Genomic DNA, 27,550 nt, shown 5'->3' with positions numbered 1-27,550 from the left:
ACATACATGGGGTGGGTGTTGGGTTACTCCTTTTCATTTACTGATCTGTCAAAAAGTCAATCACATTTTGCTTCCGCCTATCATAGCATGTAGTTGGGGAAATGGTTAAGCCAACTTCAGCTATTGACTGTCTTGCATGGTGAGTGACAGCCTTGTGCCTGATTACATGCACAGCTGCTTGAAAAGGAGTGTGCTTCAGGGCGAGCGGGGGTCTGGGGTGGTGGACTAAACCTAATTTTTTTAATTTGCCAACCTTTATAATTTTTTAAGGGTGCCTCAAAGCTTTAAGTGCTACCAAGTCACTTGCTTCCTGCTCTTTCCTAATGCATTGTGTTTCACAGGACTTCACCAGTGTAGCATGGTCCTTTTTTAGGTCTCGCCTATCGTTGCAGCGCATGCGCTGCTCGCTCGGCGAGACTTAAAGTGAGAGTGTAGATTTGAGAAGGGGATTTGAAACCCCGCCCCTCATTGTCACTGTTTATGCTAAACGGTGGCCTGCCATTGGAAATGAGCTTTTTTGGTTGGCACCCTTTCGCCTTTTGAGACGGCCCCTCCGGACTGGATGGCTTGGTTTACTGCTGTCGTGACGATCTTTCTTATCTTTGGAGGCGTGTAATCACGGGTCACGTTTCCGAAGGGCGGTTGGTTATTTTTTTTGCTATCATGTCGCCCGCTTCACTTGCAGCTACGCTCTTCTTGCATCGAACGCTCAAGCGGATCACTCCCTTCCCCATAAGCAGTTCACACTGCTAACGTGACGGATCATGTTTCCACGCTAATAATCACAGCAACCACTTCCCCCCCCCTAATCACAGCAACCACTCCCCCCCCCCCCCCCCCCAAATCTTTCAGCAGCCTGCGCCTCTTTGGTCTCCCCTTGCACCCACCCTATATTGTGCTTGAGCATCTGCCGGATGACATCCTCCGTTCAAACCCCAACGCTCCTCCCGCGGCTGCACGCACGCCCCTATGCCGGGAGCTAAGACCCCCCCACCACCCGGACATTGATGCCAGACCACGTTATGCTCGGCACGTTGGTAAGTGTAAGCATTATGTGCAGTCACTTGTTAGCCAAGTTGTACCAGCACCCCACCTCCGTTTGTGTGTTGTTACTTTTGCCTTCAAGCCTCAAGGGACTGCCTCATACTTCCCGTGAGTCCGTACCGCCACCCGCCTCGAGGGGCCACATACTCTCCCGAAGGTGACCGTCTGCTCTGCCCCCACCTGCGCAAACTACCGCCGGCCTCACTCGCATCTTTCAGTGTATCAACGCCCTAAGTACAGCCCCAGACAGCCCCCCCGTGGTAGGCCTGTTGAGCGCTACCGTAGGCACCGCATGACGTCATGCCAGGTGAGCGCTGTAGAGGAAGGGAAGTCCCTTAAAGATAGTCATTTTCTCCCTGGATTTCCCTTCTCTTTATGAAACTGAGGAGCAGCAACATTGTCGTGGTGTCACCAGGGCTTTAAGTGGCAGCTTTTTCAACATACATATAAGCCATAATTGCAACTGATTTATTCTTGCAGCTAACAACCATTGGCACAGGCGATTGTCCTGACTTGTTGTAGGTACGATGCTACCAGTGGTCTTGTACATATAGCTGCAATGACAGAAACAGCACAACACAAGTCTGGTGGCACACCATGCCAAGCACAGATTTTTAACCTACGTATTTTAAACCAAGTCCTTAATTACATGTACCAGACTGCAGTGACAGCACATCGATGTGAGAGACGCCTCAGTTTTCCCATCCTACTTAAAGCCCTGCCCTACGATACCGCCGGATTAGAGCCTCTATCCCCGGCTTGCCACCTTGCATTCTATTGACTCCGGTGGTCATTTTCCACAGCAGCTGTCCCCTGGAATTCCTGTTGATGTACGCCTCTGTCTCGCAGCACCACGAAGACAACCGTGGAGAACAAGGAAAGCGACAACAAGCTGTCCCGGTCTGTGGCACAGTACAAAGTAAAGGGAGAGCCACTCCAGCCCCCAACCACAAAGTGCCCAATCGGGTCCACCCCGATTTCTGATCCTCTCGCCCCCAGTGCAATGAAGATCATTGACTCCATCAATGGAGACGTCCTGGACCGGGTGGTCCCAGAGGCGGCGCTCGCCCTCCACCACAAGAGAATCACTACACCCAGTGGTGGGATCCAGGCCGCCGTGAAATTGGTGCTCTCTGGAAAAAACCTTCAAAATACGACCCGTCCGAGGGCACCAACGCTGTGGCCCAGTGCCTGTCCTAGAACTTCGCTCTACTTTGTGTTATCATATACCAACATTGTCTGCAACCAAGGACCCCATCCATTGTTGGAATGGCACCAACCCCCCCTTCCTGGGTGACACACCCTCTATGCCTGGCGGCGCAACTCCCCCCCGCACTGACCAGATGTGAGGAACCGCCCCATGGATTATAGCCGGCCCCACCCAGTTTTCCTTATGTCAAAAATTGCTTCTCCTGAGTGGCCTCGCTACCCGACCACCCCAACCTGGACCCCGCAACCAGAACCTTTGCTGGCTCTTCCCCAGCTGCCCAACTGAGGGCCCCCTGCCCCCCACCGCTCTCCCTGGCGCGCTCCCGTCCACGCCCAAACCCCAATCAGTGTGGATGCATCTGCCTTCATGCGCACCCCCTGCATAGAGTGGTAACTCTGTATACAAATGCACCCAAAATGCCATAACGCTACCAACAACATTTTGTACTGTGTGTAATGAGCAACTACAAGCCAACCTGTAGCTGTCCGTCAAACTCAAAACCCCACAGGTCGTGGATGTGTGTCAGCCCTCCAAGAAAGATCCCAAGTGAAGTCCTTCCTAAACAGATTGCATTATTAGGGACAATCATACATCCCCCAACACTTGGAAATAGATAAAAAGAAGAATCTCTGCCCAGATCCACAACCGACTACCCTGAATTGTCCCTACGATGAACAGGGGACAAGTATTAGCAAGGAGGCAGCCGCACCCATCCGCCCCGCGGAACTGCACACATTCTCCGCCCAACTGTGACACAAGTGGCTCCCAGGGTCCTCTCCCCTTGCGGGTTGGAGCCAGAACAGCAATCCCTTCTTGGGCAGAGGACCGACAACCCCGGAAGAGAGTGCCTGCTTTTATGTAGCGAGTGTGCCTTTGCGGCGCTGTAAGAACCCTCTGTGCTACAGCAGCGCTCCCGCCAATGCATTTAGTAAAGTAACTGGTACAAAGCCACCACAGTGTGCTGCGACAATTACACTTGTCATGTATTGTTCTTTTTTCAGAGGCACCCCACAGAAAACATATACACACATATATATACACACACATATCTATCTATCTAAATATATATATATATATATTTATTTGTGTACTATTGGACTGTTACATACAGTCCTACGTGGCATCCCTCCCTAGGCGAAGTGCTAGGTAAAATGACAGACACGGCTATGTACACTCCGCCGGCTGAGTGTGCCTACAGGCGCGCCACCCACTGTCCCTACCCACTGCCAGACTAGTGCCTCTAATCCGGAGACAGGGTGCTGCCCTTCGTGTTACTGACGAGATTTATTAATCTGCCCAGGATCACAGGATGTTGATCCACACCGAGATCCAAACCCAATTCCCCTCCCGTTCTAAAGTCGGCCGCTCTGAGCATACGCCCCCCACACAGCCGGACCGGTGCCGATATCCCCTGCGTGCCACCCCTGTGTGCTATGGACTCCTGCGATTGCAGGAATGGCACCAACCCATTAATTCTAGGAGCCACACCCCCTGTAGCGCCTGGGGTGGGGTCTCCTGTGCTTGTTAGCTTTGGCGCCCGCTGTGTGTGCCGCTTCTATTCTCCCAGTGTCGTTCCCCACACGACCCCTCCCACATGGCCACACTTTTTTTCGGCACCACAGCTGTGATTAACTTTCAGCATTGAGTTTCGGTTGTGAATAGTGGCAGAAGGGGATTGAATTTGTGAAGCCTTAGGCTAGCCTGGGAGATCGGCGAGGTAAGTGGCTGTGGGGAGGTGCAGTGAGGCTGCAGGTTTACTGCTTAAATGCAGCAGTTAATGGTGGAGGGTCTGTATTGATACCAGCAGTCACCATCTGAAATGTGTGCTGCTTTTGTATAGGCAAATGCTCTTGTACACTGAAAAAGCTGTGTATGCCTCATTTTTCAGCGCTCGCAGTGCCGATGTTAATGTCCCAGTACCCTTCCCCACACCACTTCACCCCACTGACAACAGTGAATTACTGCCCACAACAACCCTCCGGGGTTGCAGCTTCTTGTTTTCTTTCTTCTAAACTAATTTTGCATTACACAATTTGATTAATGCTTCACGAAGGAAAAAAAAAACCAATACCATTTACAATGTCAATAGCTCAAAACAATGTCATTGCGGGGACTCGCCTGCGTTGCAGCGCATGCGCTGGTGAGAAATTTTGTGAGAGAGGGATTTCAGAAAAGGGCTTTAAGACCCGCCCCTCATTTCCATTGGCTGGAGTCACCATTTATTCTAACCGGTGGCCTTCCATTGGAAATGAGGGTTTTTTGTGGACGCCCTTTGGCCTCTGATCCGACTGGGTCGTCTGCTTTGCTGCTGTCGCAAAGCACTTTTTATCTTTATGGGCCCATGTATTTCTAATTCACGCTAATTAGACACATTTGGCCCCATAAAGCTAAGAGATCGATGCTTGTTTTTAACTTGGATTTCTGAAAGTTAACTGTTTGAAGCTATAGAACAACAGAGGATAAATAAGGTTTTCTCATGAACTTTGCTAATTTGTTTTTTCATCAATCCTCTGATTACTTTATAAATTGCCTTTTAGGATGTGAGGCTGAGTTACTCCGATGGTAGCCTGATATCCAGAGATAAGGCTGTGCAAGAAGCCGTTCCCACGCTGCGTAAACAAGCTATTGGCGTGCATCCCCCGCAGTGCTGGCCTGTCCTCGGGCTCAGGGTGCCAGATATTATTTCACTATACTTTTTGGAGCTTGTCTGCAGACCAACACTTGCATCAGAGCACACGCAGCAAAGCTTGTCTTCTGCTGTTGATGTAGACTATTTCAACCACGGCTTGGCGGGCTTTCCTCTGCCCCAATGTCCTTTTATGCAAACAGCACTAGAATAGCTTTTGAACCTGCATCCCAGGGTACTTGACATGCATATACCGTTTTAAGTATACATGCAATATAAGCATCCTTGCGCATTATGTATATGTGGCAACACAGGCATTAGACCTCATACTGATTCAGTGAGCTTAAGACGACTTGTGGCATTTGTGAGGTAGCCCTGCTGCCAAGTGGCCCCACATTACATTGCCTCCAGTCACAGGGCATTTTTTCTTTTCTTTTTCAAATAGTAGTTTGAAATACGCATTAATGGAGCATGGGAGATTAAAGGACAGGTGGTACATTAGGGCACACGAATGCTGACAAACACAGCGAGTGACAAAGACTGAGGCAGCAGGATTAGACATCAGGAAACAGCAAGTGACTAAGATGTGTAGGTCACACGGACGCCTGTAGGGGGAGCCATTGGAAAGAAGTGGGTTAGTAGTGAATGGCCCCGAGGGAGCAGGATGAGGAGAAAGAGAGAGAGCTAGTCGGGATAGAGACATCACCAGAAAAGATAGTCAATGACAGGCTGGACCGATGATGTCACTTGAAGTGAGCAGAAGGGTTAATTTAAAACTTTACTTCGTGTCATAAACGAGAACTGTGGAAAATGTGTGGGAAAACTCACGCTGTGCCTCTTGTACACTTATACTAGGGACACCTCCCCGGTGTGCTGCACAAATAAAACATTGGTGCACCAGAAACTAATGGGGAAGAAAAACACACACGTCCAAGAAATACGCAGCATATGAGCTGCTTACCCCAGAAGCACACAGGATGCACATTACTATGACAACTAAAATGGAGTACTTACCAGATGTTATTTCATTCGAGACTTCAGCCCTAATTTATTTTTATTCTATACTTGCTAGACTTAGTTGTTTCCAATTCTCCGTTGGTGCTTTTGAGGTGGAAATCCCATTTTCCTGCCACCTTTGGTGTTGTTAACAGAAGGTAAAGTTTTAATTCTGTAATGTGTTCACAGTTCCAAAAGTTTAGTAAATTAGAAAGGCAGGATTCTGTCGTCAGGGCTTATAATGTGCAGATTTTTCTGCATTTATTTAATGCAAAATAGCTTTACTTAATCACGATCACTATTTTTATTAGTAAAAGGCAGACATTCTGCTTGAGGTGGAGCGGTAAGGACAGCTGTGCAGAGAAAATATGGCATATCGTTTACTCCAGCAGCGGTCTAAACTTTAAAGTGGGGGGGGGGCATTTGGCTACCATTCACAGACAGCGCCCATGCTTCAGTGGTCACAAACCTAGAAGCCCATAGAAGACCCGCCTGATATTCAAACTGACCTGGCTCCCAGGTCCAAACACACGTCTGCCATTGTCTGTTTTGCTGATTGTCGCGCTGGGACCTGTCTAACCAATAACTGAGCAGGAAGCGTCTACGATACTACCATTAGAGATCCAAGCACGATGCGAGGTCCTTGGATCGGATTGAAGCAGTACTACTTTAAAATTTGCATTTTTATGTATTTTAAGACTTACTTTTTCATAGTATTATGCCAACCACTGACAAAGACCAACACCCTACTTGATCTAGTATCGGTGCGGTAGGTGTCATCTTCCAGCTGTCAAATCCAGGCACAGGGTTTAGAAGTAATGGCTCATGGTTTCAAGGAGCTCTTCTCCTGCCACATTTTAAGAGTTCTCATTTTCAGCTGTTGATTCTTGCTTCCTTTCTAGCTTGTAGGACTGAGGCACTACAGCTACCAATCGTTACTTGCCAGGGCTTCCAGATGCTTGGCTACAAGCACACGAGACAGCCATGGAACTCGAATGATGAGGCAGAGGTATTAATAGGTCAAAGAACAAGCAGTCCAGTACACCAATTTAGTTCCATTCTTATATGGGCTCTTAGCAGACAGAAATCTCTTCAGCTGGAAATAGGTCTCAACCCCCTCAAAATATTGAGATGTAAGCTAAGGAGAGGCATTATAGGGGAATTCTTAAAGCTAATGTATATGCTTTTTAGTCTCTTAAGTACCCAATGGAAATCTTTCATGACTTGACCACCATTCATTCTACTTTTACAACTAAGAAAAAAGGCATGGAAAACCTCCATTCCTCGAAAACCTCAGGGATCACTGCCAGGCTATACCAAATTACAATCTAAACAAGCATTTACAAGCAATAGGTCTTGCATTTACACAAGTTTGAGCTATTGACATTGCAAATAACAATGACTTTTATTTGTGTTTTCGTTTTTTAAAACATAAATAAAAGGCATTGTCATTTACAATACCAATAGCTTAAACTCGCGTAAATGCGAGACCTATTGCATTGCAAATGCTTGTTTTTGTAAGCAAGTGGGACTTGCTTTGTTTCATATTCCACACAGCACACATTATTTCAACGTGCATGCTGCAGTTCAGCCTACATCAGTGGTTCCTAACCTTTTGGCTTCTGTGGACACCCACCCCCCTTAATCATTATAGGAATGCTGGCACCTCCAATAAATCATTATTGGAATTTGGGGACCCTCACAAAGTCGTTACAGGAAGCCGAGAATCACGGCCTAATCATTTTCAGTGCTTTGAACCACAAAATACACAAACAAATATAGAAACAAGCATTCATCAAACAAATACACAAATGATTACATACTTATTTAATTCACAAATAAAAATAGCAGAATTTTTGTCCATACTATACTCTGTTTGGGTTCCTTGCACTTCTCCAAAGATTCAATCTACCTTCATTTTAGCCTCCAATTTCCAATGCCTTCACATTTACAGAACGTTTTAAAATTTTCAATCGTACATTTTGCTTTTTTTTAAATATACTTTATGAATCTGCTAATTCTATTTAATTTTCTAAGCAGCTGCGGACCACCTGAGCAGGCTTTGCGGACCCCCAGGGGAACCTGAAGCACAGGTTAAAAACCACACCCTACATGAAGAACAGGTTAAAAACCACACCCTACATGACTAGCTTTCGCAGCAGTGGACTGTTGCATCAAATCACCCCTTGTTCCTAGTTTTGGAAAATGCACCATAGATCTCAACTCCGCTTCTGCCCTGTGAGTAATGTGCATGTGTGATTCTGGGGCGAGCAGTATGCTGGTCTGAGTGCATAGTGAGCAGCGTACACGTGTGTGCAGGGTGTGTACAGTTTTTTATAAGTGCAGGCGGAGGGCAATGCAATCTGGCCACACATAGGGCATTGTTTTTTGGGAGTGTAGGATAAGTTGTCTAAAAGACAAGGCTGAAAGAACTGAGTGCAGAGTCAGGACAGTTTATTTGCAAGTGCAGCACTGGGAGTGGCGAGTGAGAGTTGTGCCTCTGTGAGCGCTTTGCCAATGCTTGTTTGTGTAAGAAACCGACTGCATAAACAAAATCCAATTACCAATCTAAACCGAATGATGGGCAAATTTACTGAAGTCAATAAAACACAAGCATTTGCAATGCAATAGGTCTCGCATTTACGCAAGTTTGAGCTATTGGCATTGTAAATGACAATGCCTTTTATTTATGTTTTGGTTTTTAAAACATAAATAAAAAGACATTGTCATTTACAATGCCAATAGCTTCAACTCTAGAAAATGAGAGACATATTGCATTGCAAATGCTTGTTTCATCCCAGCTACTTGGCGCTGCCCTGCATGGGAATTCCTACCTGGAGAATGACAATGCTGTCCAGAACTGCCCATTCCTCCCGGACTTCAGTGACCTTGTATGGCATCCAATGTTACCCTTACTTCATCAGTACCACAGAATCAGTACTTCGAGGTTATTTTTTGCCCAAATATTCTTCTGGGGGACAGTTCCATGGTTTTACAACACAGCAGTAAAGCAAGGCCAATACACTACAAGTCTTTGCTCATAGGCAGGACCACTGGAATAACGCAATATTGTGGCCACTCAAACATCACACTCAAAGCAAGCGCACAAGCCCTCTACACGGAGCATCACACTTACAGCAAGTGCACAAATCCTGTGCCCCAAATATTACACTCAAAACACGCGCACAAACTCTGCTTCAAACACCACACAGGTAGAAAGTGCATGAGCCTTGTGCACTAAATATCACACTTACACATCACACTCATAGCAAGTGCACGAACCCTTTGCCTCAGATATTAAACTCATAATAAATTCATTAGTAAAAGTGCACATACATCATGAAAATGTGAGTCCATGACCCTGACAACACAATCATAGCATGTGATTATCTCATAGCAACACGTAGACACCACACTTAACAGGATGTGCACCAGCCCTCTTCAACAAACACCACACTTGGAAATGCAGTAAGACTGGGCACCAAATATTGCCCTCCTATCAAGTGCACTAACCCTTCATAACATACATTACACTATTAGCTAGAACGCCAACCCCTCTACATCAAGCAAACACCCGCTTATAAGAAATGAACTAAGGCTATACACCGAATATCACACATAGAGTAAGTGAAATTAGCCCTGCACTAAACCAGTGTCACCCTTCTAGAATGCTCAGTAACTTTCTACACCAAACACTCAAAGCGAGTACACCACTCTTCTCCACCAAATATCACTCTCAGCGAGTTTAATAACGCAGCAGCGATTTTTACTAATAAAACGGTAAATACCTATTGGTTATGTCTGTGCTTGATTGCCCGCTGATGTAGAGGTAGAAGTGGGTGGGATTATTTGGGTACAATGCGCCCATACTTTATTAATTTAGCAAAAATATTTCCCCTACTTTTTGTTAAAAAACAACCGTACCAGGATGGCTAATTCCAACAGCTGAGATGCCTCAGCTGAAGTGGAAGGGAGGGATTTTCCAGTGCTTTGAAGCCAAGGGAGGGAAAGGCAGCTGAAAAAGATACAAGCCTTCTTGCCAGGATGCCTGCTGCCTGAAAGAAATGTAAATGTGTGCAGTTGGTTTTTCTGAAAAATGTAAAGGCTGCTTGGATGCTGGTATTGGCTTTAATTGATCGAGTCACACGAAGCTTCCTGATGAGAAAGCTGTATTCTTTTTCAGAGGTATTGTAAAAGTGTTACCTGCCGAGCTGTGGACTGCATGCTTGTAGTGGACAGTTATAAAAAATGTTTGTAGTACAGTCTGCTTATTACGAAAATCTATATTTTGGAAGCACATTTTTTATCTTAAACCTAAATCTTTTTGCATATTTAGTGGCAGTCTATCTTATACTATGTGCAATGAAAGTTTAAAATGACTTACATATTCACTGTGCTTTCTGTCACAGTCTGGGATTTCATAGTAGTAAAAATACACAAGTCCCTATTCCTCACTGGACCAACCAGGTTCCATTTGTATGGCTCACTGTTACACACACAGACATATTCAGTGATCGCAGTGCTTAATTTGATCCGGTGGTTTCCGGTGCTCGGCACTGGCACTTAATTGCCAGCACAGGCGCTTATGACAGTCTACCACATGATGGCGCTGTCTGCCTGATTTAGGTATGAGCACAACAGCAAATGTTTATTAATTCAATTTACAATTACAATGACTAATGCCTGCCTACCAACCATTCTTATAGCTTTGGGGGCCTGGAATAGCATGAATTATCACACTTGTGAGAGTGTGATTGTTAGTGGTTGTGTTGGCATTCTCATTGTAAGCACTTGCAGGGGCAATGGATAGTCCAAGCTGTAGTGTCCTCCTGGCGAGGGCCCTGGCACTATTTATTTTTAATTACAAATTAAGCACTGATTGATCACATTAACCCACAGAGGTTTCATATAGTAAAATAGTGTAATTCTCGATTATTAGTTTATCTTGCATTTATTTTTCATTTAAGGTGTTATTTTATATGCGTTCCCTGAAGATAAAAGACCAACAAAGTAGTTACAGAATCTTTAGTTATTTTTGGCCACACCTTTAATCCCACCCCTTGGTACTTGGGATCACAATTCCCATATGTTTTTTTAGTGTATTTTGACTGCGCGTTGAGGTCTTTTCTTTGAAGTTATTAGCTGTTGTTATATTGTAATCATTTGGTTTGATCCCTCCCTGTCTCATACCAGGCATGCAGTGTGAAAGGTGGCTTATCTTCCCTCTCTTAGTTTCACGTGGGCAACTGTGGGAAGACCATGGAGGTTATAGGGGAAATATGAGTTTAGCAATATGAGTTTAGATTTGCTGTGGCTTACTAGCACTAGGGCTCATTCCTCGTGTGGCTGGCTCCTGTCTGAGTTGGATCCTGCCAATGATGATTCCTGCCTGATGCGGCTGATTCCTTCCATGGGCTACTCCTGGTCTGGGCATTTATCCATTATGGTCGATTCTTAACATCTGTGGTAGGTTGCTGCCTTCTGTGGCTCATTCATGCCCTTTCCAATTGCTCTGCCATTGACTCCTACATCAATCATCGACTGAATTTCCCCCTGCCCGCAAGACACCTCAAGCACACCCCCTGCATCCGCCGCAGCAGGGTCTCTCCTTCTACATCGTCCTGGAATGACCTGCCCCTCCACCTCCAAACGGCACCCTCCCTGACGGACTTCAGAAAGAAACTCAAGACCTGGCTTTTCAATGGAGACACAGCGCCCAGATTCCCTTTCCAAATGCTATTGATTGATTACAGTCATGGATGAATCCTGATATGGCGGATGCCTGCTGTGGCTGATTCGTGCCTATTACGGTTGATTCCTGCTACAGCTGAATCAGTTCCTGTCGCAAGTGAATCAGTTTAGAGAGTAGCCCAGTTAATTAATTGATCTGTACTTTCCATGGCTGATAACAGCTCTGGCTGATTCCTGTCAGAGGTAACTCATGAAGAGGTAATTCCTGTTATGAAGGAATCTTCTGCTATGGCTGATTCCTGCTGTGGCTTACTAGGTTGATTCCCGGTCATCGCTTACTCAATTCCTGTCATGACTCAATTTTTTTACACTGTATACCCACCATTATGACTTTTTCTACTCTGGCTGATTCCCGGGACAGGTCACTCTGATGTGCCTAATGCACGCTGTGACTAACTCCTGACTGCTACGGTTGATTCCCGCTGTGGCTGAATGCTGCATGGCTGATTCCATTCCTGCTGCAGCAGGCTAACTAGAGTTCACTCCTGCCGTGGTTGAGCCCCGCCGAGCCCGTCAGCACCAACAGCAGAGGCAGTGAGGTGCGGGAGGAGGCAACGGTTGCAGAGACTGACTTATCATTGGTGTACAACTGCAGATGCCAGGTGTTCAAACCTCCCAACTATGAAGAAGAGGCCTTGGGGGAAAAAGGCAGTACATTTAAAAAGTATTAAGAAAAATGAGAACATAGAAGAAAATGGACTGGTGAGATGGAAAGAACGAGAAAAAGAAATTGAAAAGGACGAGCGAAAAACCCCAAAATGAAGACAAAGAGGAGAGCAAAGGAAATGGAGAAAGGAAGACAGACAAAGTCAAGACTGATTAACTGAAAGGTATCAAAATGACTGTCTAACACGAGAGAAGTATAGGAATGCACAGGAGAAAAGAGGGGGCAAGCAAGGGGGTCTCTATCACGAAGAAGACAAAAAGGTAACGGGTACAACGGAACATAAACAAAAGAGAATGGCAGGGCTGAATTGGAAGAACTTGGAAAGGGTAAGAGAACATAAATAAGGAAAGTTGAGAAAGTTCGGTGAAGGACAACGGGAGAGAAACAGAGACCGAACTGGGAAAATAGACGGGAAATGGGTATGGCTTGAAACGAAAGCAGGTTACAAACAAAAAAAGAAACAAATGAGAGCCAACGGGCAATGAAATGAAAAGATGGAGAGGGGAAGAGAATGTGAAAGAGATCCTGAGATGTGAGAACGAATCTAACCGGGAAATGAAAATATGAAGATAAACAGGTCGATAGGAAGAGTGGTGAAACAAGGAAACAGATTAAACAAATCAAGAGGAAGAAACAAACAAACACAAACAACTTAGAAAAGAGGATAAACAGTACTGCGATGTAAGCAAATAACAGAAGCGAAAGAAATGAATAAACAAATTACATTTACGAAACGCAAGCCAAGAGCGAAAAGAAATGCACAATGATCAGGAGACAGGAAGTAAAATCGAGAGGGAGAAAAACATAACAAAGAATCAAACGATGGCACGTGAATAGACAAATATAGTGAAATAATGGGAAAATAAGTCAGAAATGAAAAATAACTGAAGGAAAGGAAACGCGAGAAGATGAAAGAAAATAAATTCAACGGGAAAGAGAATGAAAAACAGAGAAAAAATGCGTAAAGGCAGCAGCGCAGTGTATTTAAGTGTCAACGCTATTCTCGGTCGCGTTTACGGCAGACTGGGGACTGTCTCAATTGAAGATGTTTGGTATAGGCATACAAATCCAGGAGCAGGAAAGGAGAAGCCGCAGCGCGCGGACTGGAGTGGAGAGGGGCCACGAGCAGCTTGTAATGCAGCACCAGCTAGATAAGCTTTAGGGAGGGGGGCGGGAACGGGGCGCTCCACGGAAGGAGAGGGCGCCCAGCGGATTCATTCAGGATCTGGGGGCGTCCTAAGGAAAGGGGCACTGACAAGCAGTCAATGAGGGGGTGATATATAGATGTGACCACAATTACGCTGGACTTAAGAAAAGCCTGGAAAAGAGTGCTGGGAGCACGGGTGCAGAGATGCTGGAAAGCAAGAAGAGGTAAAGTAACGGAAGGTAGAAAACAATATAAAGCAAAAGCAAAATTAGGATAGGAAAGAATTCAGAAGGTCGAATGATAAGAAACGTGATGAAAGCAAATCAGATTATATGAAGACAACGAAGAAGCAATCAAAGAACAGACAAACAAGAAGCAGTGAAATAAGATACGAGATGGGACAAGCGACCGGAGAAAACAAGCGCTCGCCATCTGTTTTCACTCAGCCTCTTGTTTAGATTTGCAGCGCGCTTTCAAACCGCGAAGCAAAAAAAAAAAAAAAAAAAACACGGGCTGAGTGAAAGCCACATGCCCCAGTCCGGATCGGAGGCGAAAGGGAGTCAACAAAAAAAAACTCATTTCCAATGGCAGGCCACCGTTTAGCATAAACGGTGACGCCAGCCAATGGAAATGAGGGATGGGGCTTCAAGCCCCCTTCTGAACTCTGCGCTCTCACAAAATCTCTCGCCGAGCGGGCAGCGCTTTGTGCTGCAACGCTAGGCGAGACCTAAAAACTCACTATTGGGGCTATCTTTCTTGGTGAGAATGGAGAAATAGCAGGTCAAGCAGGATATGACTATATCATTGCCTTAGGATGAAGAGGTGGGGCAGGTCTCGAACTCTCGGTTCTCATTTTTCAGACAAAGAGAAGGTTTACCTTTACTTATTATGGGCTTTCACCTGCTTATGCACAGTTTCTAACAAGCATTGGCAAATCAGTACATTTCGCGAATGCAAAATCTATTGGCGTTGTCAATGTTTTCTACATGTTGCACAGCAGTTGAGTTGCTGTGGAACATGGCCGGAGGTTAAAAAAAAGTGCTATGCTGCAGCCACATTGCAAAGCAGCTCGACAGCTGAGCAACATGTAAGAACGTTTCGACAAAGCCAATAGATTTTGCATTGGCGAAACCCATTACCTTTGCCAATGCAAACAGGTGAAAGCATATAATAAGTAAAAGGTAAACCTTTTCCTTGTCTGAAAAATGAGAAATATTTCTCTCATTCCTGCAGCTGCGATTACCCACTTTCATGCTTTTCAAACTGAGTTCAAAGACGGCCATCATAGATGTGTTGCGCTTTTGGTGACAGACAACTATGCAGCAATACTGACCACAGTGGCTCCTACCCCCTGCCCTCTGGGTTACTTCCTCATTCTGTGCTTTCAACAATGCCTAACTTGCCCGTGACATAAACTGCACTTGGCTTCCATTTAAGCAATGCCACATACAACACTCCCATAAAGCCTGTTTATTTTTCATTATGGCTTGCGAAATTGAAAGACCTGCAGTTTTTGTTCCTTTTGTCCGCAGTCTGAAATACAGGTGCAAGTGAAACAAGCTACAGGGAGCCCAATGTCTTATTGTCTAATAGGAAACGGGCTAACTGGGGCAGAAACATTTACAAGGGAAGTAGAGTAAACACTCAGACCCCACAAGAGGGAATGTTGACATTGCTGCTAAACTAAGTTGAAAAACATTAAAACAAATTAGAACAAGCATTGACAAATAGGCTAATTCTTGATTTCTTTTTCAGTGAAAACTGCATACGAAAGTGAGAACAGGAGCTGAGTGTGTGTGACATTCTGCCACATGGACACCTATACCTTAAGAGTAGATAGGGGCTACATCAGCATCAAGCCTGAACTCCCCCGAGTCCTGGCTAGGTTGAAAGCACACTTAGTCAACAGGAGATGGTACCATCACTTCTTAGCGAGACCCCGGAGCTGTTCGTACTGCAGATCTTTACCTGGTAACAAGATCAGCAAAGAGACCAATGTTTGACTGAGCAAGGAGTCCGAACTCTCTTTATGCAAACATAAGGGCTGGTATGGTGCACGCATGGACACATCAGATTCACAAACAACACAGAACGCGGTTTGACATACCACCACAGAAAACCTCTTTGTGGCCTGAAATGCATAAACAGCCTTACGTGTACTGGCAATCTCCACATGTCCCTAATAAAGGCATTCAAAGCATCCACATGCTCCCAGTAACTGTATCTTCTGTGTGCACTCTCCAGTACACCTCATCAGCCTGACTCTAGCTGAGTCTTTGGAGGAGGAGAGTGGAGGTCAGATTCTTGTACTGAGGGAGTATACACATGCCCTTTTCGTAGTCATCTCGTTTCTGCCTACATTTTCATAGAGTCAGTAGTGATTCAGTCATCTTCTTTCCCCCAATGCATCATGGTGTGAAAAAAGCCAGTACACCTCCACACATTGACTCACTGGGGAGAGAGTAAATTACAGGGGTCACCAACCTTTTCTGTACTGAGAGCTACTTACGTTCAATGAATTAAACCCATTGAGAGCTACTAATATTATTAGTGTTGTAAAATTTCATTTTTTTTATATGCATAATAATTCAACCAAGCAAAAGCTTTCTAATTTAATAATCTGGACTGCACACAGGTGAGCTACTCAGAGGTAGCTAGAGAGCTACAGTAGCTCATGAGCTACTGGTTGGAGACCCTACCTTCACCCACACAATTCAGTGTACACTTTGAGGAGACATTAACCCCCAGTGAGAAATGGTGAAATAGCTTTTATCCATAATTGCCATCTTTTGGCACCCCAAAGTTGGTCTTTCTTTAACGTTTTGGTGCAGAAGCTCCACTGAAGTGACACTCTTATAGGTGGAGTAAAGCAACGCCCGCATGCATCAATTGAATATTGCGAGTTGCACCTTTAGAGTGATGGCGGGTGGAACAGAACTTTCCGACCGACCTACTTCCAAATCTCCTCTGGCTAAGATGACAAGATGATAGCAGACAGCCTCGCACCCAGTTTCACTGGAGACAGGATGCCATGAAGTCCAGCCACCAGCCACCAATATGAGAATATGTTCACAACAGCATGTGATGGAGTGGCGACAAGCGCTGCGAGAATGATGCAGGCAGGAGGTGAGGCTCTATGCTGCTCCTTCTGCAGCTCCCCCCAAATGACGTCTAGGCAGCCATCTCTGCTCCATAATCCCAAATTTTATCTTTCAGAATTTGAGCATGAATGCACCGCACCCAGATTGGACTTGGAGTCTGTGGTCACCCTACGCATTTCTAAGCATGTGAGCTATTTATCAATCCGAATGCATTTTCTTTTGAGGAGAAATATATGTACCCGATTCCCTGCCCGATGCCTGGAATTTGTCTTTTTAAAATTATTGACCTGCTGCCTTAGGGTTTGCTAGAAATTGTTTTTCCATGTTCTTTGCTGCAGTATTTGTTGGGTTATGTCATGCCCTGCAGTAAAATAGTTATAGTCAAATCAGATAACTTTATTTCGTATATCAGTGGCACACATAAAAAGTACAGACCATAAACATGTACAGGTTTAGTCAAACGTTTCTCCATGTGCCCATTGTGCTATGCAAACCATGCATTATTGGAACGCCATGCTAGTAGGGTTCTTGCAGCGGCGTTTTCTTCATTGGGGCGTGGGGGGCATTGACCCGCTACCTCTGTTGCCCCCACATGCATTGCAAATCGAAAATGCAAAATCAAAATTTCCATAGATTATTATTTACTGTGGCTGCAGCGTGTTCTTCATGTCTGTCTGTCCATGTCTGGGTAGGACAGGGCGTGGTCAAACCTGCTAATTGGCAGTCAGCAGCTTAAGCATGGTTCGCATGTCTGGTTGGACAGATTTGTTACTGTGGCCAACCAGACATGCATACTTTAGGCTTCTGAACTGCACTGCTAAGGAGCCAGGTAGAAACACAGCTCAGCTGCCCCAATCTCCTTTGGAGAGCTGGGGTCCTATTCTCACACCAATCGTTGCTTTGCTCTCATTCGGTTTACTAGAAAAACAGCATGTCACAGATTGGTTGTTCAGGCTGCGGTGACGTGACAGTGACGAAGCGCTCAAAGGAAGTGCAGGGGTGGGATTACTCAAACAGTATGTGTCGTCTCCATTGCCCAGAGTGTGTTTCTAGGCCCTGGTGATCAGTGGCGAGTATCGTTTTTATTTTTTATATGAATTTGGCGATCGTTATTGAGGGGGCTACATGTGAAACCCAGAATAGAAAGCGCATGTACCTGGTGACAGGTCTAAGTACAGTGTATGGTCCTTTTCTGCAATAACGAGTTACCCTCACCAGGGCCGGACTGGGAACACAAGCCAGCCCTTCAGTTTAACTAGCCTCGGGGTGTCTGGGTCGGGGTGCTAGTGAGAAGCACTGCTGTTGCTTTTGTTACAGGGGGCCGATATTACAGCACTGCTGCAAAACCGGCCCCCAGAAACAACAAGCATTGGCATAGCCAATAGGTATTGCTTTTGGGACCTTATAAGTATTTAGTTATGCAGTGCAATATCCTTGATGCAACAACATCAACTGTTGCATGGCTAAACACTTATAATGTCCCAAAAGCGAGACCTATTGGCTATGCCAATGCTTGTTTTCTGGGTGGGCAGATTGACCATCTGAGATCGCTAATGTAGCTGTTATATTTATCAGTAATTTCAGAATCGCACTCAACAACCCTGACACCCCAGATAACGGCTTTGTTAATAAAAGGTATCTATTTACTCTTGTCCAAGTACATTTCTGGGCGCGAGTTAAATGTTACCGCTAAATAAATTTAAAAAAACAACATTTCAGGATTTAGGGGATAAACAAACCATCTCAGGGCGAAATCCTGTTTGTATTTACTTTAGCCTTGACTTATGTGATAAAAAGTGTTTGCAAAATATTCTGCACAGTTCACAAAGTACTACGTGTTCTGCCTAGTACATTTGCCAAATGTCATGTACAGAGGATGTAATGTGAATCAGCAGCAGGAAACAGGTCATTTTCCTCTGCTGTTCTTGATTGGACTTTCACCACTCGACGGTTTTCAAGCGAAAGCCAAATCTGCGCCTCACCGGTGACACTATGCAGCGCCTTGCTTCTGAAGTGTATTTATATATTAGGAACAGCTGCCGGGAATTGAAATTATAATTGTTAAACCAAAGATAGCTCCCACATTTGTCTTATTTTTTTCAAGAGACATATAGAATAATCTTTTACATTAAACTAGCAGCGTTTTTCACAGCTTGGATGATGTGTGGCAAAATCAGACGATTTAAAAGAAGATAAAGAAACTGCAATATACTTGTGTATTCGTTCTCTATGATCTTTTTTTAATTGTTTTTTTATTGTAGACTGTTAACAGCAATACAGTATAAGATAAAGAAACAAGGATGGGCCGCGCGGCAGTAAAAAACAAACGCCAGCTGTAAAAGCGAAAGTCATCGCAATCGCTCTGAAAGCTAAAGTCATCACGCTAAAGCACGAGTTTTCAAAGTGCTGCTGAAGGCTAGCGGTTCGCGCGTGAAGGCAAGCGCTAGGCCAGCCAGCAGCACTTTGAAAACTCACCTCCAAAATGTCTCTCCGAGCCAGCGCATGCGCTGGGCTCAGCGAGACCTAAAACCGTCCGCCTGCAGTCAAAAAACTGCCCCCATCCTTCCCACCCACCGAGAAAACGCCCGGTGCCTGATATTGCCATTCCGGCCCTGACCCTCACCCTCAAGCTTGAGTGACTTTACACTGAAGGAAAGGCTGTTTGCATTATGCTCAACACTGCCATTACCAAAGAAAGGTTAGGAACGCGACACACGAGCGTGAACGCGGATCATCAGCAGACTATAGGTGTGGTGAGCATTAGTTCAAGTTAGCAGTTACACTGCACAAGGGCATTTTCTGTAGGCACTAGGAGACTATGCGTTTGCCCAGAATCACAGAATGTTGAGCCAGCGGTGAGATTTGAACTGGACCACATCCTCTCCCCATCTGCTTTGCACCCCACTTAGACTTTATATTTAATTTTCTGCCCAACCACTTTTTAAAAGGACCATTCGCTCCTGGATTCTTGTATCCTATGTTAAGAAGGAGGTTTCCTCGCTTTGCAGTGAAAAAATGTTTTTATGAACTGAAAGTGTTAATAATATAAATTCAACAGCTCACAGGTAGTACCAGGTTCATTTCGAAAAACACGCTTGAAGGCCAGGTCACAGTACTCCAAAGTGACGCACAATTTCTTTATACCATACAGGAGGCCTTTTTTTAATTCTTTCTTCCTAATTAAGACTCTTGGTTTCCCTCTTTTCTTGTTCTGACACAATGAGACAAAACAATAGGTTTCTCTGGCTGCATTTATTTTTTTTAATGGAAAAACACAGAAATTGTGCTGTCAACCATGACCGCCAACCATGGATGCGCAAATCAAGAGAAAATTCATAATATTTTTATTTTTTTTGACAATAGATTTTATTAAGATTTTACATCCAATGGGGTTTGCCCCCAACAAATAATGGTCATAATTTGCACGAATCAACGCATTACAAATCAGTGATGAGGGTATCATCCGAGGATCAATAAAACAAACACACCAACAACCCCCGCGCCTCCCACCTCCCCCACCGCACATCCCGCTGAAAACATTATATAGGCATATAAACAGATAGGCATATCGCTGTATCGATCAATCCCCGGGCCAGACCGGGAGGACACTAAATGATAAGTCCGTCTATGAGTTCCTGAGTTGTGGACGTGGGAAAGATAGAAAGATCAATGCCACGGTATTTGGCCCATGCAGACCAGATCTTCCCGTGCTTTTGCGGACAACCCCGAGCCTGGAATACCGCCACCTCGGCAGACATACATTTATCTAATGCGGATTTCCAGGCCGCCACCCCGGGAGGAGAAGAGGACTTCCACTGTTGGGCTATGTCGCGCTTGGCCAATGTGAGACATAAAAAGAGCAGGTGTCTTTTGTACAGGTTCCCTCCTATATCATCAGTACTGTGGAGAAGAGTCAGTCGGGGATCTGCCGGGAGGGCCCAACCCATTACCCGCCCTAGGCATGACAACACACTCTACCAAAAATGACCCAGCACTGTGCAACCCCAAACCGTGTGTATAAAGGAGCCCTCCTCTGACCGGCATCTGAGGCAAGTGGGAGAGGAAATAGCCCCCATCTTCCATAGGCGGAGACGGGTGTAATACACTCGAAGGTATTTAAACTGGATCAGCCGGTATCTCGAGGACACCGCTGAACCCCTAGGGCTAGCCAGAGCCTCTGTCCAATCGTCGTCAGAGAGGGTCGGCACATCTGCCTCCCACGCCGCTCTTGTCCTGTGTAGGTTCGACTTGACATGTGTGGTCAGTGTCTGATAAAGTTGGCGGATTTTGTGTCTCCCCAGATCCCCCATCAATAACCTACCCTCTAGGGGGTGGAACTCCGGCAACGATGTAAGGTGCTAAATTAGGGGAGATAAGGCGTGGCGGAGCTGGAGGTATTTATGCAACTGGGACTTGTGGAGATCAAACTCCTTCTGCAGCCTTTGGAAGGTTTTAAGTGTGGGCCCACGCAGCACATCGCCCAGTGTCGAGATCCCTATGGTATCCCAGCGACGGAAATTGGGTAAGCCCGAGACCGGTCTGAGGTATGTGCCCCACCAGAGGGGCATCTCGCGCGTAAGCATGCCCCACCAACCCATGGTCCTCAAAACACGTCTCCATATCTGAATCACCGTGCGGCTGGCCGGAGGAAGGGCCTCTAGAGCAGAGTTACTGTATAGGAGACCTAGTAGTGGGTACACCTCCAGGAAGAGACGTTCCACCGCGTAAGCCGGGTCGTCTTGCGAACTATACCACCAGTCATTGATGACCAGTAGCTGGGACGCCCAGTAGTAGGACTGCACGTCTGCTGCCGCAATACCCCCACAATAAGTGGATTGGACACAGGTCACTAAAGCCACCCGGACCGCTCCGCCGCCCCATAGGAAACTGTTGAGGAGAGCGTTCACCTGGCGAAACCAGGACGGCGGGATAAAGTATGGGTAAATCTGAAGTCTGTATACCAAGCGCGGCAAGGACACCATATAGAGACAGAGGAAGATGGGACCATATTGTTGTCTCCTCCCGGACCTAAGGGGGCAATATTAAGCGACCACGCCAAGGCGGGATCTCTAGTGATGTGGACCCCAAGGTATTTAAAGCCGTCTTGTGCCACGACTAGCTGTGAGGCCCAGTCTTGACTGCCCTGATGCCCACAAATCGGGAACAGCGTCGACTTAGACAGGTTAGCGTGAAGCCCAGTCGTTTCGCCAAAGACACGCAAAATTTGTAGCACCCGCGGTCCAGGGGCCGTAGGGTCTGAGAAAAAGAATAAAACATTGTCTGCATAGAGTGCAATTTTATCCGAATATTCCGGGGACCAAACTAGACCCCTGTAGACTGCGTCCAGGCGCACCCATGCTGCCAGTGGTTCAATTGCCAAGGCAAAAAGAAGTGGGGAGAGAGGACATCCCTGCCTCGTTCCCCTCCTGATAGGAAAGGGATCGGAGCGGTACCCGGCCAGAAGCCATCAGATCAGTGTACAATAATTTAACGTACGCTCGAAAGCGGGGCCCCAAATTGGCTGCCTCCAAAAACTTAAAAAGGTACGTCCATCCTAGGGAGTCAAAGGCCTTATCTATGTTGGCCAACAGGATCACCGCAGGGCGTCCCAAACGGTGGGCTTCGGCAATGGCATTATGCACGCGGCGAATGTTATGTCGGGTGGAGCGGTGTGGCAACTGGTCTGGGTGGACGAGGTCCAGGATACACGTGCGGAGGCGATCAGCCAACACCTTCCCCAGCAGCTTCGGTTCAAAATTTAACAAAGATATGGGGCGATAGGAGCACGGGTCTTCCGGCGGTCTGCCCGGTTTGAGAAGAACAACAATTTCAGCATGTCGTCAATCCAGGGGCAAGATCTCCTGTTCGAGCGCCTGGTGCAACGCGCCCAGAAGATGGGGGCCGGCGATCCCCATATGGGGGCGTAAAAAGTCACCGGGGAACCCGTTAGGGCCAGGTGCGCGGCCCGGGTGAATATTGGCGAGAGCGGCCTGCCATAATATTTCTTAATGAAGCTTAAACAGCTACAGATTTGTAACCATACCAGTACTACAATCCCAATATTTGGAGGAGTGTGTATTATTTTATTGTTTGCAGAACACTAAATACAGACATCCAAGTCTAAGTTTCCCATTTACATATATATGGAAGAATACAACGTGAAATAAAAAACGAACTATGCTTTTCAGTGTTTAAACACAGTCTATGTACTGGGCAGAGGCCTCATCTATTCCCCCGCACTACCTTTAGCTGACAACCCCTGGCTACCACTCATACCTGAAAAACTGGTACAGCGCACCCTCCAGTGTCAAAACCTCCTTACCATGGGAGCCATTTACCCAGAAGGTGATGTCCTTACACATGCTGACGACAACCGCTTTCAATACGCCTCATACATGGATCGTTTTGTGCTTCAACCACTACATATCACATTGTGCTACCTTACATTCTCCTAACCCTTGACCACCGATAACAACCCCCCCGCCCTACCCCAACTTTTGTCGTTTTGGACCCTAATGGAGACCGGCTGGTCTCCTGGCTATAACGACTTTGCATTGCCATGAAACCTGACACCACAACTTGAGTTGAGAGGCTTGGGATGCACAGCAAGGCTCCCCTCTCACAGATAATGTGTGGTCATACTGCTGTTCACAGACCCAATATATTTCAGTTAACCACAGACATAAACTGTTACGTTTCAAATTCCTCTACCGGGCATTTATTTCTTCTTCCGACATCGCAAAATTCGACCCCACACGATCTGACCAGTGTCCCAAATGCTCCGCCCGAATGCAGATTTCGCACATCTGACATGGACATGTCCTCAGATTGGCCTTTACTGGACCTCAAACTTGTCCCACATCTCTGCCATGACTGAGGTAGCAGTTGCACTGGGTCCCCTTCTAGGATACACCGGCGATGTCCCCAAGTCCGCTTGCCGGCTCATGTCAATGCAAGTTCTGCTTACCAAGCGCAAAATTAGGGTTCATTGGGGTAGCAGCCAAGTTCCTTTAGCCTCTGGATGGCTCAAAGGTATGACATACGGTGACGTCAGCGGGGACTACTCACATCTCGGCCTAAAATATTTCGGTAGCCCCTTAGGCTTAAATTATCTAATTTCATATTTATTAAAAGTGATAGTTTTTAAACATGATTTGAGAAACGTGCTTACCCCTGACCTGAGGACAATGCTATTAGTAAACTAAGAGGCAAGTCAGGGGTCTTGTGTGTCCTATATGTGGCTAGATCTGTATTAGATATGGAGTAAAAGTTTAGTCTATTAAATCTAAAACAAAAAAATAGTTTGTTTTTTTAACAGCAGACATGCTGCTGAACTAACCTATTTGAAGGTGCTGTCAAGTGATAATATACAAAGAGGCGGCTCAGTGAATTTAAATTTTTGCCTAGGATCTCATAATTTGAAAACATTTTATGAGTCACGCGCATTACAGTTAGGTCGACCAGATTATTTAAGTCACTATACCTGCAGGTCTGGTAAAATTGTACTTATGTGATGGACAAACACAGACCCACTAAAATTTCAGAGTCCGGAACTGTCACAAGCGATCAGTCATTGCTTCTTTAAACCCTCAGTCACATAGCCGGATGGCAGACTACAGAGCGCCCCAACTTATGTCAACTGGACCCAATCGGGTCAACTCGCCCTGCTCTAGGCTGTGGTAGAGATCCAGCATAAAGAGAGGTGCAGAGTTGAACCTGCCGACTGTCTCTGAAAGTCTTAACGTATAGTGACTAGAGGGACTTTCAGAGACAGTCGGCAGGTTCAACTCTGCACCTCTCTTTATGCTGGATCTCTACCACAGCCTAGAGCAGGGCGAGCCGGCGGTCTAGACCCAGGGGGCACACTGGTCCTTCTCAGTGGCAGCCACCTCAGCAGTCCCCAGGATAGCGCCTACCTCAGCAACACCAACATGGTGATGAGCTTTGTCAACCTGGTGAGTCGATTAAACTATTTATTTATTGTTATACGCGAGTACTAAACATGCTCATATATGTGAACGATGTCCTCTGCAGGCACTGATAACAGGTGTTAATATTACTCAATTTGTTGACGCTCACTGTCGATGCTTGAAGGGTGTAGGACGGAATGACCTTACTGATTCCAGACTGAGACCTTCAGATTTTGCACAGGCCATCAGCTCTGAAGCCATCTTCACTGTCTCATCTGCTGTACAGAACAGTGCACCTATGTCTTTTGGAAGGAGGAGGCGTCCGCTGGCTCTACGAGAGCATCATTATCCATGCCTGCACTCCCTTTCTCACGGAGTTGGTGAATGAGGGGGGTGTTAGCCCCTGTGTTTACCATCCTCCGGGAAATTCTCAATCACCCCTGCCTCCACCACCTGACAGCTTTTCAAGTTCCCCATGCTGGAAAATAACTAACAATTTTTTTTTTAAAAGTGTGTGAAACTGATTTTTACCATAAATGGCAGCCAAACCTCTACCTTAACTCAGATTAATTTGGACTCAAGCTCGGTTTATAAGGATCACTTGAATGAACTTGTATTTTACAATCTGACGGACTGCCCTTACTTTTCTAATACTAACTGAAGGCACGACGAGCACAGAAGACGGGTCTTTGCAGAATTTACACTTGCCCCGGTACATGAGGTGTGTTGATAAAAATAAAGGCCAGTGAGACATCTCTCACACTCACTTCTAGTAGGGAGCTATGAAGTAATATTTCTCACACATGCCAAAAAATATCACCAGCAGGTCGAGAAAAATCTGCAGGGCCACTCAATATGGCGAGTCAGTTTTTATCAGGTCGAGCCAATTTTTAGGACCCAATAGTCCGTTCTGGCAAGTTAACTAAAGCTGGAAAGGACCAGGTGTTCTGTCCAGTCAGAAAGTGAATGAGCAATAAAGATGCCTTTAAATCTTGTTTTTATATTGATACATTTGCTATCTGTTCAAGGACAGTTTGTCTTTTTACTAACTGCTGCTTATCTTATCCTGGAAAACGGTGTTTGCTTTAATTTCTCTTACTACAGTTAGAGAATTTGGTTAAGTGAGCTAACGGACAATCATTGTAAAACAAAAGGCCGTAAGATGTCGTTTTTTTCTAACACTTTTTGAGAAACATTCCAACCTCCGCCCTGATGACAATGCTGGTGATGAACTAAGAAGCAGGTCAGGGGTAATGTGTATTCTATATGTGGCTAGATTTGTATTATATATGGAGCAAAAGTAGTCTATTAAATGAAACAAGTTTTTTTGTATAGCAGAGATGCTGAACTTGTGTATTTCAAGGTGCTCTCATAAGTGATAATGAAGAAAATAGCGGCTCAGTGAATTAAAATATTTGCCCAGGATCACATCATTTGAAACCAGTTTATGGGTCAAGAGCATTACTATTGGGTCGAGTAGATTATGTAAGTCACTCGACCTGCTGGTTTCAACTTATGTAGTGGCTAAAACCCATTGGATATTCAAACGTGTAAACAGGTCACAAATAAATGTGGAAATCTACTCATTGTAGTTTCATTCTTTAAACAAAGCAAAAAATAAATATGGATAAATACAGATAAAATTAGCAAAAATAAACATGGCTAAACACAGACGGTAATATTTAAAAAATGGACAATAAAACTGGGACCTCAACTTATAATTAATACTGCGAGCCACAGTTGAGGATAAATATCACCAGACATCCCCTATAGCATTTGCAGATCATCCTTTCAATGTTACCCCTATTTACCCATAAATCTTCTCACACTGCTCCCTTTGAGATTAACCTAAAGCTGTTATTTGCTACCAAATGCGTCCAGCCAATACTTTATGCTTTCTTGACCTTACTAGAGCGATTGTCTAGTCGTAGTCTGCCAGGGGACAAACTGACTTCTGAACCTTGTGCCTATCAAAAATATCTAATACATCGCTATTGTCATATACAAATTATGCTGTTTCTTCTAAAACCTGCATCCTTAAATTGCACGCCACCTCAAAAAGCAATGTCTATATTTCTAAATCCTAAAGTCGGACTGTCACCTCTCCTTTGTTCTTTCAAAGGACCCTCTCCTCATTTACCAAACTGCATGCCTCCTACCTCTGAGCACACCCTGCTCGTAGTCACATACATGTTTTCCACAATCTCTATAATTATATCTCTGAAAAATGGCCACAACTCTAATCAAAGATCACAACCTCTCCTTCGGTCAAAGATCATACTCCTGCAACCCAACAATAACCCTATATTAATCAGTAATCTTGGGTTTCTGGAGCAGCGTGCTGCCTAGCGTAAAGTGCTTTCACACCTCCTCAGGGGAAGTAAGCGCTAAATAAGTACAAATATATGTTTACACACTAAAGTAGCCCCAACTGTACAAGATAAGTGCACTGCATGCCACAATGACACATAGATGAACGATAAGAGAGAGAGGTGTAGTGATATCTCTTTAATAGATTCTTATGTACAGAACGTTCTTTATTCTCTGCAGGCATGTTAGAACTTTGGAATTCAGTTAGAGTGTAGCTGAAGGACTTGTCGTGATCATCTTGCCTGTGCTGTCCCGAGGTTGCCAATAAAGGATATGAATACTTCCACTGCTTATTCATTTATCGTACTACAAGAGGCCACTCAATAACACTGGGAAGATATGATGTAAATGAGCATAGCAATGGCTTCTTCGGTTTCATTTAGACTGTTTAATCATTCAAAAGGTTTGGGGAGATAAGTATGAATTAAGTAGAGAGAAGGAAAAGAGAAACCAACAAAGAGTTATCAAAATACATTGGATGTATTTTTCCGAAGCACAAGGAAGCACGGGACAAAGTGTTAACAAAAACTGGCGAAGTTTGGTCCTTCAGAAGGGGGTGCGTTTGAATAAGCCTTGATAAAAAATAAAAAGCTTCTCTACTACAAATAGGCAAGATTGTGTCACCCCATGTTTGAGGTCTAATCACAGTCTGTGGACATCAGAACCTTCCCTACGGTTCGCTATACTCTTCCAGATTCGGATCATCCTCAATAGACACCGCAAAACAT

The 27,550-nt window shown here is 45.3% G+C and overlaps 1 protein-coding gene across 2 annotated transcripts in view; it reads right to left on the bottom strand.

The window, feature by feature from the left end:
- CSTF1 (cleavage stimulation factor subunit 1) overlaps positions 1 to 27,550 on the bottom strand; it is a 69,766-nt gene that overhangs the window by 42,007 nt on the left and 209 nt on the right. The window lies entirely within an intron of this gene.

The sequence above is a fragment of the Triturus cristatus genome, chromosome 7 (assembly GCF_964204655.1).
Source record: "Triturus cristatus chromosome 7, aTriCri1.1, whole genome shotgun sequence".
Lineage (NCBI taxonomy): Eukaryota > Metazoa > Chordata > Amphibia > Caudata > Salamandridae > Triturus > Triturus cristatus.
The sequence above is the reverse complement of the archived record's forward strand: the minus strand, read 5'-3'. Positions and strand labels throughout refer to the sequence as shown.